We start from the raw sequence: 15,968 nt of genomic DNA, 5'->3' as shown, positions 1-15,968 counted from the left end.
AAGGTAATTCCCCAAACATTGTCTGAACTGATGGTACCTCCCAGCAAGGCTGGGTTCAAATCAGAGATTGGTTTCTTAACCTTGGGAGCTGAACTTTCAGGCAAAGTACTATTAGAAGAAGAGAGAAAAGCACATCCTGCAGTCAAAACAACGGGCTGAGACTCTTGTGCCGAATTTACAGAATACGGTGAACTCTCAGCAGATAAGACGGGTGACCTAGAGGAACCTGAACCAATTTCTTTGGAACCATATCTCTTAATTACTGCATCACTGAATGCCGGGGGATCCTGAAGAATGGGATCTTCAGCTTTCGTTAGGCTGGTTGCCCACTCAAAAGGCTCTCCTCTAAAGGAATATATCAGATAGAGCACAAGGTTCTCTGAAGTGATGCCCAGAAATGGTCTAAACAACAAAATGGTGTAATAGTGTTTGTAAAGCGCCAGAAATTGGACTAAGTCCCCATCAAAGATTATAGATGTTGCGATATCAACAGAGTCAGGATCTGCTTCCTTCCCATCTGACTGACTAGAGTGCTTTGCTAGGACCTGGTCACTATTGACCTTACTCGAGGCTAAGACTTTCTGAACCCCACCTGGGGCAGTGACTTTCTGAACCCATCCTGGGGCAGTAACCCTCGGAACCCCACCTGGGGCAGTGGCCCTCGGAACCCCACCTGGGGTAGTGACTTTCTGAACCCCACCTGGGGTAGTGACTTTCTGAACCCCACCCGGGGCAGTGACTTTCTGAACCCCACCCGGGGCAGTGACTTTCTGAACCCCACCCGGGGCAGTGACTTTCTGAACCCCACCCGGGGCAGTGACTTTCTGAACCCCACCCGGGGCAGTGGCCTCCGGGAACCCCGCTGGGGCAGTGACCTCCGGGAACCCCGCTGGGGCAGTGACCTCCGGGAACCCCGCTGGGGCAGTGGCCTCCGGGAACCCCGCTGGGGCCAGCACCTCGGATTCTTTTACTGGGACCAGGCCGTCGGCCTCCCTCTCTGGGACCGAGCCATCGGCCTCCCTCTCTGGGACCGAGCCGTCGGCCTCCCTCTCTGGGACCGAGCCGTCGGCCTCCCTCTCTGGGACCGAGCCGTCGGCCTCCCTCTCTGGGACCGAGCCATCGGCCTCCCTCTCTGAGTCGATAATTATCGAAACGTCTCCCGGGACTAAGACTTCCGGGACCTTTGCTGAAGCTATAACCTTCAGAACCTCCACTAACGCTATGCCTCTTGAGTCCTTTCCTGGGGAAACAACCTCTAGACCCGTCTTTGGGGCTGCGTCTCTCGAGACCCCACTTGGGGATATTACTTCAAAGATCCCTTCTGGGGTTTTGCTTTTTCAAGTTCCCTTCTAGAACTATGGTTTTAGACACCTTCCCTGGAGTTGCGCTTTTCAAGTCTCTACCTGGGGTAACAGCTTCTGAGACCCCTTCTGGTATTGACACCTGAGCAATAATATTCGATGTCCCTCTATAACCTAGAGCATCGGGTACCGCTACAGGACTCTGGGCATCGGGTACCGCTCCAGGACTCTGGGCATCGGGCACCGCTCCAGGACTCTGGGCATCGGGCACCGCTCCAGGACTCTGGGCATCGGGCACCGCTCCAGGACTCTGGGCATCGGGCACCGCTCCAGGACCCTGGGCATCGGGCACCACTCCAGGACCCTGGGCATCGGGCACCACTCCAGGACCCTGGGCATCGGGCACCACTCCAGGACCCTGGGCATCGGGCACCACTCCAGGACCCTGGGCATCGGGCACCACTCCAGGACTCTGGGCATCGGGCACCACTCCAGGGGTTTGCAACTCTGCTTCCACAGGAAAATCAAGAGAGGAGAGAAACATTCTCCTTTGGTTCCTGAATCTATAATGGGGCTCCCTAGCCCAAGGACCCCAATTATAGGACAGAGTGCTTTTTAGTGTGGATTGTGTGACAAGTTCCTCTGCCACAGTAGAGACAGGAGTAGGTCTTGTATCCTGACTCAACTTGGCCAGAGGGCAGGACTTGTCGCCACACTTTGGCTTGCGCAACTCACAGGTCTGCAGATAGTGGCCTAAACCCCCACAATATAGGCATAAATCTAAGTTTCTGCGACGCAGACGTTCCTCTTCAGAGAGCCTGGGCCGCAGAAAACTTTCAAACTTTTTCTCTCTAATTAAACCTGAGGATTCACTTGTCATCATACTGTGAACAAGAGTCTCTTTAGAGAATGAACTCTCAAGAACTTCTGGCAAAATAAGCAAAATTTTAGTCAGAAGGTTTTGCAGTTGCTTTAAGGATTGCTGCAAAACTTCCAGCCGCTCAGGTTTCAAAGCACTGAAAGCAGAGTTCATGGCTGAGAGAGACGCCTGCAGGGCTTGCATAGTTGGCATAGGAGGATTTTAAACTAGACAAGACAAGACTAGACTAGACTAGACTAGACTAGACTAGACTAGACTAGACAAGACAAGACAAGACTGGACTGGATTTTTAAACTAGACAAGACAAGACTGGATTTTTAAACACCGGACTGGATTCTGCACACTGAATTCTAGACAGGACTGGATTCTAAACACCGGACTGGATTCTGCACACTGAGTTCTAGACAGGACTGGATTCTAAACAAGGCACTGGACTGGGCCAAAAAAGAAAAAAATTATTTCTTTTTTGTTGTAAGGCTGGTGATAATGTTAGGTTCCTGGTGCTCAGAACAAGGGAGATGTTGCGTAGTGAGTCCTGAGCACCAGAACGTGACGCTGAAACGAGGTGTGGTGTGGAAATAGACCCTAGCACCCTACCTCTGTTGTTTCACCCGTTGTTTCACCCGTGTGGTTCGTTCACGCCTGAGTGACTATGGTTTCTTGGGCCCACGGCAGCCGCGTTTGAAGGGCGGATTAGGTCTGCCCAACTCCGATGCCCCAGGTCTTAGATTGAGACAAGGCGTGAACCGAGACAGGATAATAACAAGGGGACCTCTAGCTAAAACAAACAGAAGGCTAGGGGCTACTAACAACCCTAAACCTAAATATATGTGTGGCACGCCACCAAAGGAAAAGAACAACAAAGGAAATGCTGTCCACTCGCCGACACAATACCGTTGTGTACCGGCGGTGACAGCACAAGCAGAACCCTCTGCAAAACACCAGAAACAAATTATAACCAAAGAATACTGCGGCCTGAGCCGACGGACGCGGCAAAGCCGCTACTCACGGAACCAGTACAAATACTGGCAAACGGACAGGAACCCCCAATGTAGCCGACACAGACTCTCAGAACTGGAGGACAGGCAGAATCCCAAACGACAGACCGGTGGACACCAAGAAGCCAGATATTCGACCAGGCACAGACAAAGCCACAGGACTCCTGGACAGGAACGCTTCACGGCAGGACACAGGATCAGACACTGGAATCGACACAGGAACCGACACTCAAAGCAGCTTAGACAGACACTGCTAGACAGGAGCTCAGGAACTGGCATGGACTAGCTCAGAACTCAAGAACTCTGGAACCCAGGAAACCTGGAAATCTGGAAATATCACCAGCGTCTGTGAATTGCACTGAGCCAGCATATAACAGAGAGTCTTAATTAATTATGTCGTGCAGCTGCCCTGCTGCACAACTGAGAGGTGCAATCAACAGACAGGTGAGGCTGAACACATGGGAACAAGCTGCAATCATACACTCACCACTGGCAGCAAACAAGAATCTTCTTAAACCAGAGCAACGGGAAATCCTGGCCTGCAAGACTACTTATAAACATAAAATAGGAATGAACCACTACCTGTGGTTCATAACAGTACCCTCTCTTTAAGGGTGGGCTCCGAACACCCCATGACACCAACGGGGAACAGAAACAGAAGTATAACATAAAATACATAACCAAAAATGCAAAACAGGAATGACCACAGCCGTGGCTCATAACAATAAATCCAGTGGTACTGGAGTATAAATCCAGTCCAGTGATACTGCCGTATATGTCTAATGGTACTGCCGTATAAATCCAGTGATACTGCCGTATATGTCCAGTGGTACTGCCATATAAATCCAGTGGTACTGTCATATAAATCCAGTCCAGTGGTACTGCCATATATGTCCAGTGGTACTGGCGTATAATTCCAGTGATACTGCCATATAATTCCAGTGGTACTGGTGTATAAATCCAGTGGTACCGACATATAAATCCAGTCCAGTGATACTGCCGTATATGTCCAGTTGTACAGCCATATAATTCTAGTGATATTGCCGTATATGTCCAGTGGTACTGCCGTATAGTTCCAGTGATACTGTGCAGTATAATTCCAGTGGTACTGGCGTATAAATCCAGTGATACTGCCGTATAAATCCAGTCCAGTGGTATTGCCTTATAAATCCATTGGTACTGCCGTATAATTCCAGTGATACTGCCATATAATTCCAGTGGTACTGGCGTATAAATCCAGTGATACTGCCGTTTAAATCCAGTCCAGTGGTATTGCCTTATAAATCCATTGGTACTGCCGTATAATTCCAGTGATACTGCCATATAATTCCAGTGGTACTGGCATATAAATCCAGTCCAGTGGTGCTGTCTTGTGCTGCCATAAGTCCAGTGATGGTGTCCTGTGCTGTACATTATTTACTCGAAATAAAAGGGTTATGTACATTACTTATATTATTATCCAAATAATATTTACAGTGTTTGCCCTGTGTGGTGTAGGGGTATGCTCGCTTGTGCTGGATATTACTATAATAGCTCCAAATAAAAGGGTTATTATTATCCAAATTAATTTTACAGGCTTTGCCGTGTGTGTGTGGTTTAGGGGTACACTCTCCTGTGCCACCAAAATTGTGCGTGTATTACTTCTGGGCAAATTCCAGCACATCCCATGTTGTTTGTGCCACACACTTTGTGTCGCTTAGCTTAGTCATACAGCTACCTCATTGCACCTCTTTTACTTCTTTGCATGATGTGCTGTTTGGGGCCTAGATTTTTTAAGTGCCATCCTGTCTGCAACTGCAGTGCCACTCCTAGATAGGCCAGGTGTTTGTGCCGCACACTGGTGTCGTTTAGCTTAGTCATACAACTACTTAATTGCACCTCTTTTTCTTTTTTGCATCATGTGCTGTTTGGGGCCTATTTTTTAAATCTTCCATCCTGTCTGCCAATGCAGTGCCACTCCAAGATAGGCCAGGTGTTTGTGCCGCACACTTGTGTCGCTTTGCTTAGTCATCCAGCCACCTCGGTGCAACCTTTTGGCCTAAAAACAATATTGTGAGGTGTTCAGAATAGACTGGAAATGAGTGGAAATTAATGTTATTGAGGTTAATAATACCGTAGGATCAAAATTGCCCCCAAATTATGTGATTTTAGCTGTTTTTATGTTTTTTTCAAAAATCATCCGGATCCAAAACCAAAACCAAACCACGAAATGGGGGTTTTGGCATAATCAATCCAGATCCAAAACACGAGCATGGAACCAGAACCAAAACTAAAACACAAAACACAAAAAGTGCCCGCCGTATATCTCTAGTTAAAATATCCCAATAGAGATAGCGAGTTCTGTACGGTGAAAGCGTTACCAGAGCAGTAATGTGTGTGAGAGGATCGATGTCCAGGGTCGGGTCATATGGGGGAGGTAAGGAGAGTACATAATGGGTGGAATTCAAATGTTTGAAAAGTCGGTTGGGTGTCTGTTTTTTTCTGTCTAATAAATAGGAAAAAACAGACTCCCAACTGACTTTTCAAACATTTGAATCTCCCCCAAAGTCTCAGTTGTAAATTCATGAAAAAGTCTGAACATGGGATCTGGAAGTTGTCAGGTCAGAAAAGGACAGTAATACACCACCAGGGTCGATGCAATGCCATTTTGCTTCCAATGAAAGAACTTCACGTTATCTAGAGCTGCTGGAAAACATGGATTGCCACAAAAAGTGATAAACTTGGAGTGAGCCAAGTTTCTCTTAAGCGATTTGTTCACAGACCCCCATGCCAAATAAGCATCCCAAAAAAGAGGATTAGTATGAGCTGAGGGGGTGACAACAGCCTTAGGAGTATGCAGTAAAGCCCGCAGATCATATGGGGAGCAAAGTGTTTGTTCTAGAGGGTAGTTAGAGTAGGTAGAGCAAGAGAGCAACCAATCAAACACATACCTGAATGCCACCGCTTTAGTAAAAGCGTGTATATCTGGCACAGCCAGACCACCTGTACATTTACATAGTCTGAGCTTAGTTAAGGCTATGCGAGGTCTCTTACCGGACCATAGGAATTTAGTGAATATCTGACATTTCAGAGCATATGGCAGCATTTGAATGAGGTATGAGAGTTTAGGGAAAATAATACTTTTCAGCACAGCAACCCTCCCCAGGAGGGATAAGTGTAGAGGTGACCAGGAGTCTAATTGTGTAGCAATTTTGTTTATTATGGGAGTAAAATTAAGAGTGTAAACATCTGACAGAGAAGGCAAAATATAGATTCCCAAATATTTCAGTTTAGAGGTACAGGTTGAGTATCCCATATCCAAATATTCCGAAATACGGAATATTCCGAAATACGGACTTTTTTGAGTGAGAGTAAGATAGTGAAACCTTTGTTTTTTGATGGCTCAATGTACACAAACTTTGTTTAATACACAAAGTTATTAAAAATATTGTATTAAATGACCTTCAGGCTTTGTGTATAAGATGTATAAGAAACATAAATGAATTGTGTGAATGTAGACACACTTTGTTTAATGCACAAAGTTATAAAAAATATTGGCTAAAATGACCTTCAGGCTGTGTGTATAAGGTGTATATGAAACATAAATGCATTCTGTGCTTAGACTTAGGTCCCATCACCATGATATCTCATTATGGTATGCAGTTATTCCAAAATACGGAAAAATCCGATATCCAAAATACCTCTGGTCCCAAGCATTTTGGATAAGGGATACTCAACCTGTATTATGTTTAAATATAGACAGGATAGAAGAAGAGGAAGAAGAAGACAATATAGCGGCTGCAGAAGAGGTCAATGGGAGGAGTTCAGACTTGTCATGGTTAATCTTGTACCATGAAAAGAGGCCAAATAAAGTAATTGATTGAAGAATGGCTGGAATGGAGGTAAGGGGGTCAGAAATAAAGAGCAGCATATCATCCGCAAACAATGCAACCTTGAGGGAATGTTGGGCAATGTGGATACTGGGGAAGTCAGGTAAGGTTCGAAGCACAATCGCTAAGGGTTCAATTGCCAATGCAAATAGAAGTGGGGATAGGGGGCAACCCTGTCTGGTGCCCCTGCCTAGGGGTATAGGAGCTGACAGGTAACCATTACAAATAATTCTAGAATGGGAGTCATTATATAATGTGCGTAGAAGAGTGATTAATTGATCAGGGAAACCAAATTTATCAAGGGTGTTAAATAAATGATCCCAGGAAACTAGATCAAATGCTTTTTCAGCGTCAAGCGATAACAAATAGGAAGCATTGGGATCAGAGGTGGAACTTAACCAATGGGAAGCTGCGATAACCTTATGAATGTTGGCCGAGGAATGTCTGCCTACTATGAAGCCCGTTTGGTCCGAATGAATAATCCCAGGAAGGAGATGCTTCATCCTATCCACCAGTAGCTTTGTGAACAGTTTATAATCTACATTAAGGAGGGATATAGGTCTATATGAGCCAGGTAAGTGGGGATTCCTGCCCGGTTTAGGCAGCAAGCATATAATAGCATCAGTAAAATATTTGGGCATAGAAGGGACAATAAGCAGGGCATTAAAAACCAGGACTAGAGGATCCACAAGTTTTGGCAGTAGTATTTTGTAATACTCCCCAAGAATCCATTTGGACCAGGCGACTTCACAGGTTTAAGATGTTTTATAGCAGCCTCAATTTCTTGGGACGAGAAGGGGGCGCAAAGGTATGACCGTGACTTGACCGGTATGGAAGGGGTATCAATAAACCCCCAAAAGGAAAGCTCACCTGAGACCTCCCTGGGCGGTTGGGCATAGATATCTCTATAGAAATCCTGCAATAAAAGGGTTATATCCTTACCAGTAGAGGTGTATGTGCCATCGGGTCTCTGGATACAGTGTATAAGGGATAGGGGAGCGGAGGATTTCACTAAATTGGAAAGTAAGCGACCAGTTTTATTACCAAATTTATAAAACCTATGCTCTTTGTAAAATGTATGTCTATCACCTAAAGAAGAGAAAAGGCCATCAAATTTTTGCTTTGCCAAAACAAAGACCGATTTAGTAACGGGAGTCGGGTGATCTTATAAGCTTGGTATGCCTCAGTCAATCGGGATTGTAGTAACTTGTATGAGGAAGCACGTTCTTTCTTTGCTGGGAGATATATTGGATTATTCGACCCCTTATCACAGCCTTAGAAGTCTGCCAATAAAGGATAGGGTCAGATTCCAGCATGGAAACATTATCAAGCCTGAACTCCTCCCAAAACAAATAAAGTTTATTATGAAAACCTAAAGAGGAAGCAAAATAAGAAGGGAAGCGCCAAAGTTTATAAGAACCTACATCCAAAGAAGAAGAGAAGGACACCTAGATTAGAGAATGGTCTGAGAGAAACATCGGCTCAATGTGTGCATCAATTATATTAGACAATTTGGAGTCTGATAAGAGGATATAATCAATCCATGAAAGTGAACCATGAGTGGCAGATAAACACGTGAAGTCCCTTTCAACGGGGTGCAGGGCTCTCCATGCATCAGTCAGTACTAATTATTGAGTGATAAAAGGGACACCGACCTTAGGAGGCGGTCTGTGCGTAATAGAATTAGAGTCCTTAAATGGGGAGGAAACAATATTAAAGTCACCCCCCAGGATTAAACGGTTGGACACAAAAGGGGTAAGTTTATTCAAAATCCTTCAAAAAAATGGAGTGGAATGGGAATTAGGGGCATATACAGTTGTGCTCTTAAGTTTACATACCCTAGCAGAATTTGTGATTTTCTGCCCATTTGTCAGAGAATATGAATGATAACTCACAAACTTTTATTTCACTCATGGTTAGTGGCTGGGTAAAACTATTTATTGTCAAACAACTGTGTTTACTCTTTTTAAATCATAATGACAACAGAAACTACCCAAATGACCCCGATCAAAAGTTTACATACCCCAGTTCTTAATACCGTGTATTGCCCCCTTTAACATCAATGACAGCTTGAAGTCTTTTGTGGTAGTTGTGGATGAGGCTCTTTATTTTCTCAGATGGTAAAGCTGCCCATTCTTCTTGGCAAAAGGCCTCCAATTCCTGTAAATTCTTGGGTTGTCTTGCATGAACTGCACGTTTGAGATCTCCCCATTGAGGTCAGGAGACTGAGATGGCCACTCCAGAACCTTCACTTTATTCTGCTGTAGCCAATGACCGGTCGACTTGGCCTTGTGTTTTGGATCATTGTCATGTTGGAACGTCCAAGTATGTCCCATGCGCAGCTTCCGGGCTGATGAGTGCAAATTTTCCTCCAGTATTTTCTGATAACATGCTGCATTCATCTTGCCATCAATTTTGGCCAAGTTTCCAGTGCCTTTGTAGCTCACACATCCCCAAAACATCAGCGATCCACCTCCGTGTTTCACAGTGGTGTACCTTTCATCATAGGCCTTGTTGACTCCTCTCCAAATGTAACGTTTATGGTTGTGGGCAAAAAGTTAAATTTTGGTCTCATCACTCCAAATGACTTTGTTCCAGAAGTTTTGAGGCTTGTCTCTGTGCTGTTTGGAGTATTGTAAGCGGGATGCTTTGTGGCATTTGCGTAGTAATGGCTTTCTTCTGGAGACTCGACCATGCAGCCCATTTTTCTTCAAATGCCTCCTTATTGTGCATCTTGAAACAACCACACCACTTTTTTTCAGAGAGTCCTGTATTTCAGCTGAAGTTATTTGTGGATTTTTCTTTGCATCCCGAACAATTGGGAGTTGTGGCTGAAATTTTTGTTGGACTACCTGACCATGATTTGGTTTCCACAGAATCCCTCATTTTCCACTTCTTAATTAGAGTTTGTACACTGCTGATTGGCATTCTCAATTGTTTGGATATCTTTTTAAATCCCTTTCCTGTTTTATACAGTTCAATTAACTTTTCCCACAGATCCTTTGACAATTCTTTTGCTTTCCCCATGACTCAGAATCCAGACACGTCAGTGCAGCACTGGATGAAAGATGCAAGGGTCTTTCAGGAGTCCAGAAACTCACTGACCTTTTATACACACACACTGATTAAAAGCAAATAGCTCTCAGGTGAGGATGGTTACCTTTAGTAGCCATTCAAACCCATTTGTGTCAACATGTGTGCATGTTATCAGGCCAAAATCTCCAGGGTATGTAAACTGTTGATCAGGGTCATTTGGGTAGTTTCTGTTGTCATTATGATTTAAAAAGAGTAAACACAGTTGTTTGACAATAAATGGCTTCACCCAACCACTAACCATGAGTGAAATAAAAGTTTGTGAGTTATCATTCATATTCTCTGACAAATGGTCAGAAAATCACAAATTCTGCTAAGGTATGTAAACTTATGAGCACAACTGTATATTACAAAAAGTATATAGAGAGTCAAAAAGGTTAAGGTCCACCAGGAGATATCTGCCGTCAGGATAGATATTGGTATGTAGTATTTCTATAGAAAGTTGCTTTCTTGCCAGGAGGACAACCCCCCCTAGCCTTAGATGTATAAGGGGCAGCTGCAAGGACCATCCATCCGAGGATGGACATCTTCTCTGTTTCTGGAAGCAGCAAATGGGTTTCTTGTAATAGTACTAAGTCTAAATGCAGCTTATAGAGGAGCAGCTTTTTCTGTTTAATTGGGGAATGAATACCTCCCACATTCCAAAAGCCCACCTTAATTAGTGCCATGTCTCACAGAACCCATAGTATAGATAGCTGACTCAGACCTCCTGGCACACAAAACATAACGACACAAGACGGGAAAGAAGGGGTGGGGAAGAGAAAGAAAGTAGCAGGGAAGGAGTTCGAAATACACTCCAACAATAATTCTAATAGGAACAACTTCATAATTCACATATCCGAGAAGAGACAGACTATAAATTCTTGGAAGACGGAGCTCCCAGCCTAGTCCGGTTTAACCCATAATATGTAAGAGGGATCAATAATACTACCTAAAACCAAGTCAGTGACCAATATGTAAATAGCAAAAAGATATTATAGCCACAATAAGTTGGGATGCCTAAAAGAGAACAAAACACAAGGCAATACTATATCCCCCTGAACTGAGACAGAAATAATACACAATGTAAAAATGTAGCAATCAGCATATGAACAATACAAATACATTTAATAATGTGCAACTGAAGAAAGAGATGAAACTAAAGTGCGTAGCCGATACATCACCACAACGTAGTATGTGGAAACGGGGTCAGTGGAAAGATGACTGTGGAGAGCTGGAGAACAAATAAATACGTCCGTGTATAACCCCACGTGGTGGAAGGAGTCAATCAGAGGATAGTTTGCGGCAATGAACTGCATACAATGGATAATGTCCTATACATAGAAACAAAGAGGGAGCAAGGGTTGTATTCAGGTTCCCTCTTCCGTCATAGGATGGGTTTGCTCCTGCAGAAATGCTGCTGCGTCAGTAGCTGAAGTAAAATCTTTTAAGGATGAGCCGTTGAAGATTCTCAGACGAGCCGGGTAAAGAAGGGCGAATTTCTTCCCCTCCTGAGCCAACTGTGAGCATACCGGGGTAAATGCTTTACGAGCCCTTGTTAATTCAGGAGAATAATCCTGAAAAATAAGAAGTTTGGTATCATTCCACAGGAGGTCTCTTTTCCGTCTAGATGCGGACCAGATGGTTTCCTTCTGTATCTAGTTAAGAAAAAGAGGGGTTTGTGTTCCTGGAACACTGGGCGGACTTCTCAATCAGGAACCATTTTTTTTGTTGCGATGAATTGCACTGAATGAGGAGGGGGCAACAGTTCTAGGGGGAAGGATGGTTAGAAGGCTGGAGGAGTTTTTAAACTAGATGCCTGGGGGTGATTTTAGCTAGAAACTACGGGTCTTGCAGTGAGAATAGTGGGGATGGCGGCAGTGAACGAAATGGGGAAGGAGTAGGGGGAAGGGAAAGAGCAGCCGTCAAGGGTATTAGCATGCATTTTAAAAAAGGTATTAACAAAACACTAACTAATGATGATTATGGGTCATCGTTGCTGCATAAAGAGTATGATGTCCCTAGCACAGAGGTTCCCAAACTGTGTGCCGTGGCTCCCTGGGGTGCCTCGGGACACTTGCAGGGGTGCCCTGGGTTGGTGGTCCAGGACCAATTCAAATTATTCATGGTCAATATAATAGGCAAAACCAGTGCTGGTGGCTGCCAGTCATAAAATATGTGGCCAAACAGAAGCAAATCTTGTCCTCCACCACACAACTGACCCTAAGGATGACATATAAACGCGATCTACTTAATGTAATATTTCTTTCTAAATTTATCAATAAGAAATTTTTGGCCTAGGGGTTCCTTGAGAAAAATTCTGATATTCCAATGCGCCGTGATTCAAAAAAGTTTGGAAACCACTGCCCTAGCACAAGGGGAAATACTTATCTTAATTGTATGTGTGTAAACGCTAGAAGCCTTACAGGTACAAAGGGGAACTAGAAATCCTGGCAGCAAGTAAACAGTATAATATTATAGGCATTACTGAAACTTGGTGGGATGAATCTCATGATTGGACAGTCAATCTAGAGGGTTATACGCTGTTCAGAAGGGACAGATTAAATAAACGGGGTGGGGGAGATATGTCTTTACGTAAAGCCGTTTTTAAAACCCGATATACAGGAACATATTCAAGAAGGGACTGAAAATATTGTTGACACGTTATGGGTAGAAATTGCATGCAGGGGTAAAGGAATAAAAAAGTTAGTACTGCGGTTACACTGCAGGCCACCTGGTAATAATGTGTCTGATGAGGAATTGTTACTTAAGCAAATTGAAAGAGCAGCAGGAGTAGGAGACATAGTAGAGATGGGAGATTTTAACTATCCAGAGATAAATTGGAAACATGATTCATGTGACACTGCTAGGGGTAATATGTTTTTAAACACACTAAATGATAACTTCTTAGTTCAATTAATAGAGGAACCAACTACGTACAATGCAATCTTAGACCTGGTGTTAACTAACAATGGGGAACTGATATCAAATATGATAGTAGGGGAACCCATGGGAAACAGCGACCACAATATGGTCACATTCCATAACCGTTTTCAGAAGCAGTTCTATACTGGCTTAACTAGGACTCTAAACTTTAGCAAAGCCAACTTTGACATTGAATGGGAAATTTTGTTTCAAGAAAAAAATACTACAGAGAAATGGGATGTATTAAAATCACTGCTAGTTACAAATACTCTCAAATTTATTCCCATGAGTAGCAAAAAAAGGAATAAAAATCCCAAACCAATGTGGCTTAATAAAAAGATAAAGGAGCTAATGGGCAATAAAAGGCGAGCGTTAAAAAAATACAAATCTGACGGAAATGCGGAGTCCTTTCAGCACTAAAAGTATTGTAACAAAATATGCAAAAAAGAAATAAGAGTGGCTAAAGTAGAAACTGAAAAACTAGTAGCAAAGGAAAGCAAAGCAAATCCCAATTTTTTTTTAAATACATCAACAGCAAGAGATTAAAGAAGGAGAGTATAGGCCCTTTAAAAGATAACTTGGGAGTCTTAATCAAAAATGATAATGACATAGTGGACAAACTAAATGAGTTTTTTTCAACGGTATTTACAAGAGAGGACCAAATACAGGGACTAACACACAATCTCAACGAAGATAATGTCCCATTGCTAAGTGCTTATTTAAGTGAGGAAGTAGTCTGTGACCGTTTAAAAAAGTTAAAGATTATTAAGTCATCTGGTCCTGATGGAATTCACCCAAGGTTCTCATGGAGCTTCACTTTGAACTAGCAGGACCGCTATTTTTGATCTTCAAAGATTCAGTTATATCAGGTATGATTCCCAAAGACTGGCGTATAGCGGAAGTAGTGCCGATATTCAAAAAGGGAAGTAAAGCCGAACCGGGTAATTATAGACCAGTTAGTCTTACATCTATAGTGGGGAAAGTATTGGAAGGTATACTAAGGGATAGTATTCAGAAGTTCCTTGAAGCCAATAAGGTCATTAATAGGAACCAACATGGATTTGTAAAGGACAGATCATGTCAAACAAACTTACTTGGCTTTTATGAAACAGTTAGCGCAAACCTTGATCAGGGTAAGGAGGTGGATGTAATCTTTTTAGACTTTGCCAAAACTTTCAACACAGTACCATGCATGCGACTTATCTATAAGCTACAAAAATAGGGCTAGGGAACACAATATGCATGTGGGTCAGAAATTGCTTAGATAATAGGGAGCAGCACATTGTGGTCAATGGATCATTTTCAAATTGGACTGAAGTGTTAAGTGGTGTGCCACAAGGGTCTGTACTTGGGCCACTATTGTTCAACATTTTCATTAATGACCTAACAGTAGGTCTAGAGAGCATGGTGTCAATTATTGCAGACGATACCAAATTGTGTAAGGTTATAAATATGGAGGGGGATGCTGAGTCTCTTCAGAACTACTTAGTTAAACTAGAAGCATGGGCAGAAAAATGAAGATTGAGCTTCAATACAGACAAGTGTAAGGTAATGCACTGTGGTAGCAAGAACAAAAATAACACCTACATACAAAATGGGGTAATATTAGGGGATTCTGTACTAGAAAAAGACTTAGGTGTTCACATCGATAGCAAACTAAGCAGCAGTACCCAAAGTAGGATTTCTGCAAAGAAGGCTAATAAGATATTAGCAAGCATAAAAGCAAAAAATCACTAGTGAGGCCACATCTTGAATACTGTGTACAATTTTTGCCACCATACTACAAAAAGGATATCCTGGAGCTGGAAAAGGTGCAGAGGCGGGTGACCAAACTAATTAAGGGTATGGAGACGCTGGAATACGAGGAAAGGCCTGCAAGACTAGGCATGTTTACACTGAAAATGAGGAGACTAAGAGGGGACATGATTAACATTTACAAATAAATAAAGACAGATCTTGCGCAGGACCTATTTTTGGTAAGATCAGCACAGAGGACACATGGTCACTCTCTTAGGTTAGAGGAAAGGGGTTTCCGAACAAAGCAAAGTTTTTTTTCACAGTAAGGACAATACGTATTTGGAATTCCCTGCCTGAGAGAGTAGTAATGGTGGACTCAGTCAACACCTTTAACAATGGGTTAGATAAATTCCAAATGGATAAGGGTATCCAGGGTTATGTTGCGTAGTTCCGCACTAAAGTTTAAAAAAAAAGAGGAATAAAACACGGACATCAGCATCAGACAACATTAGTCCAAAATGAATACTGCATTGGAGACCACAAATAGGTTGAACTCGATGGACAAATTGTTTTTTTTTCAACCTTACATACTATGTTACTTGAACAAAATTACCCGAGGTCTAGAAGAAGGAGAATCACGTAGCTGTCCCGTTCTGTGGGCCCGTTCAATCACTAGATCCGAACAGACATCCTGAATTCCAAGTAGCTCAGGCAGGGTTTGCTTCAGGAAATGATACAAGGCTGGCCCTTTAAGTGATTCTAGCAACCCCCTACCGGGCCTACCATCAAGTTGTTTCTGAAGGAACAATTCTCCAAATAGTCCAGTTTTGCCCAGACCTGCATGTCAGATTGTTTCAGCTGTGCAGTTAAATCCTGCATAGATGACTTCCAGTTCCAGGTTTCATGGGATAGGAGGCTCACTGGTGGAGCTCCGTCCCCACCGCCTGACTACTAACCTTTTCTAGGCTGTCACAGCCTCCATATACCCCGGGACACTCTCAGCAACACCCATGGATTGCTTTGTGAACCCCGTGGCTGCGGCTCCCCAGCCGCCCGCCGGTGCCTCCGTGAGACTGGAGAAGCACTGTACGGCTGGCAACATGGTGCCTGACAATGGACCAGAGGCAGTCTCCCCTTCATCAAAGAAAGCTGCTGTGGAATGTGCTGACAGCGCGGCCTCTCAGGT

This window comes from Pseudophryne corroboree, chromosome 2, assembly GCF_028390025.1.
Source record: "Pseudophryne corroboree isolate aPseCor3 chromosome 2, aPseCor3.hap2, whole genome shotgun sequence".
Lineage (NCBI taxonomy): Eukaryota > Metazoa > Chordata > Amphibia > Anura > Myobatrachidae > Pseudophryne > Pseudophryne corroboree.
The sequence above is the reverse complement of the archived record's forward strand: the minus strand, read 5'-3'. Positions refer to the sequence as shown.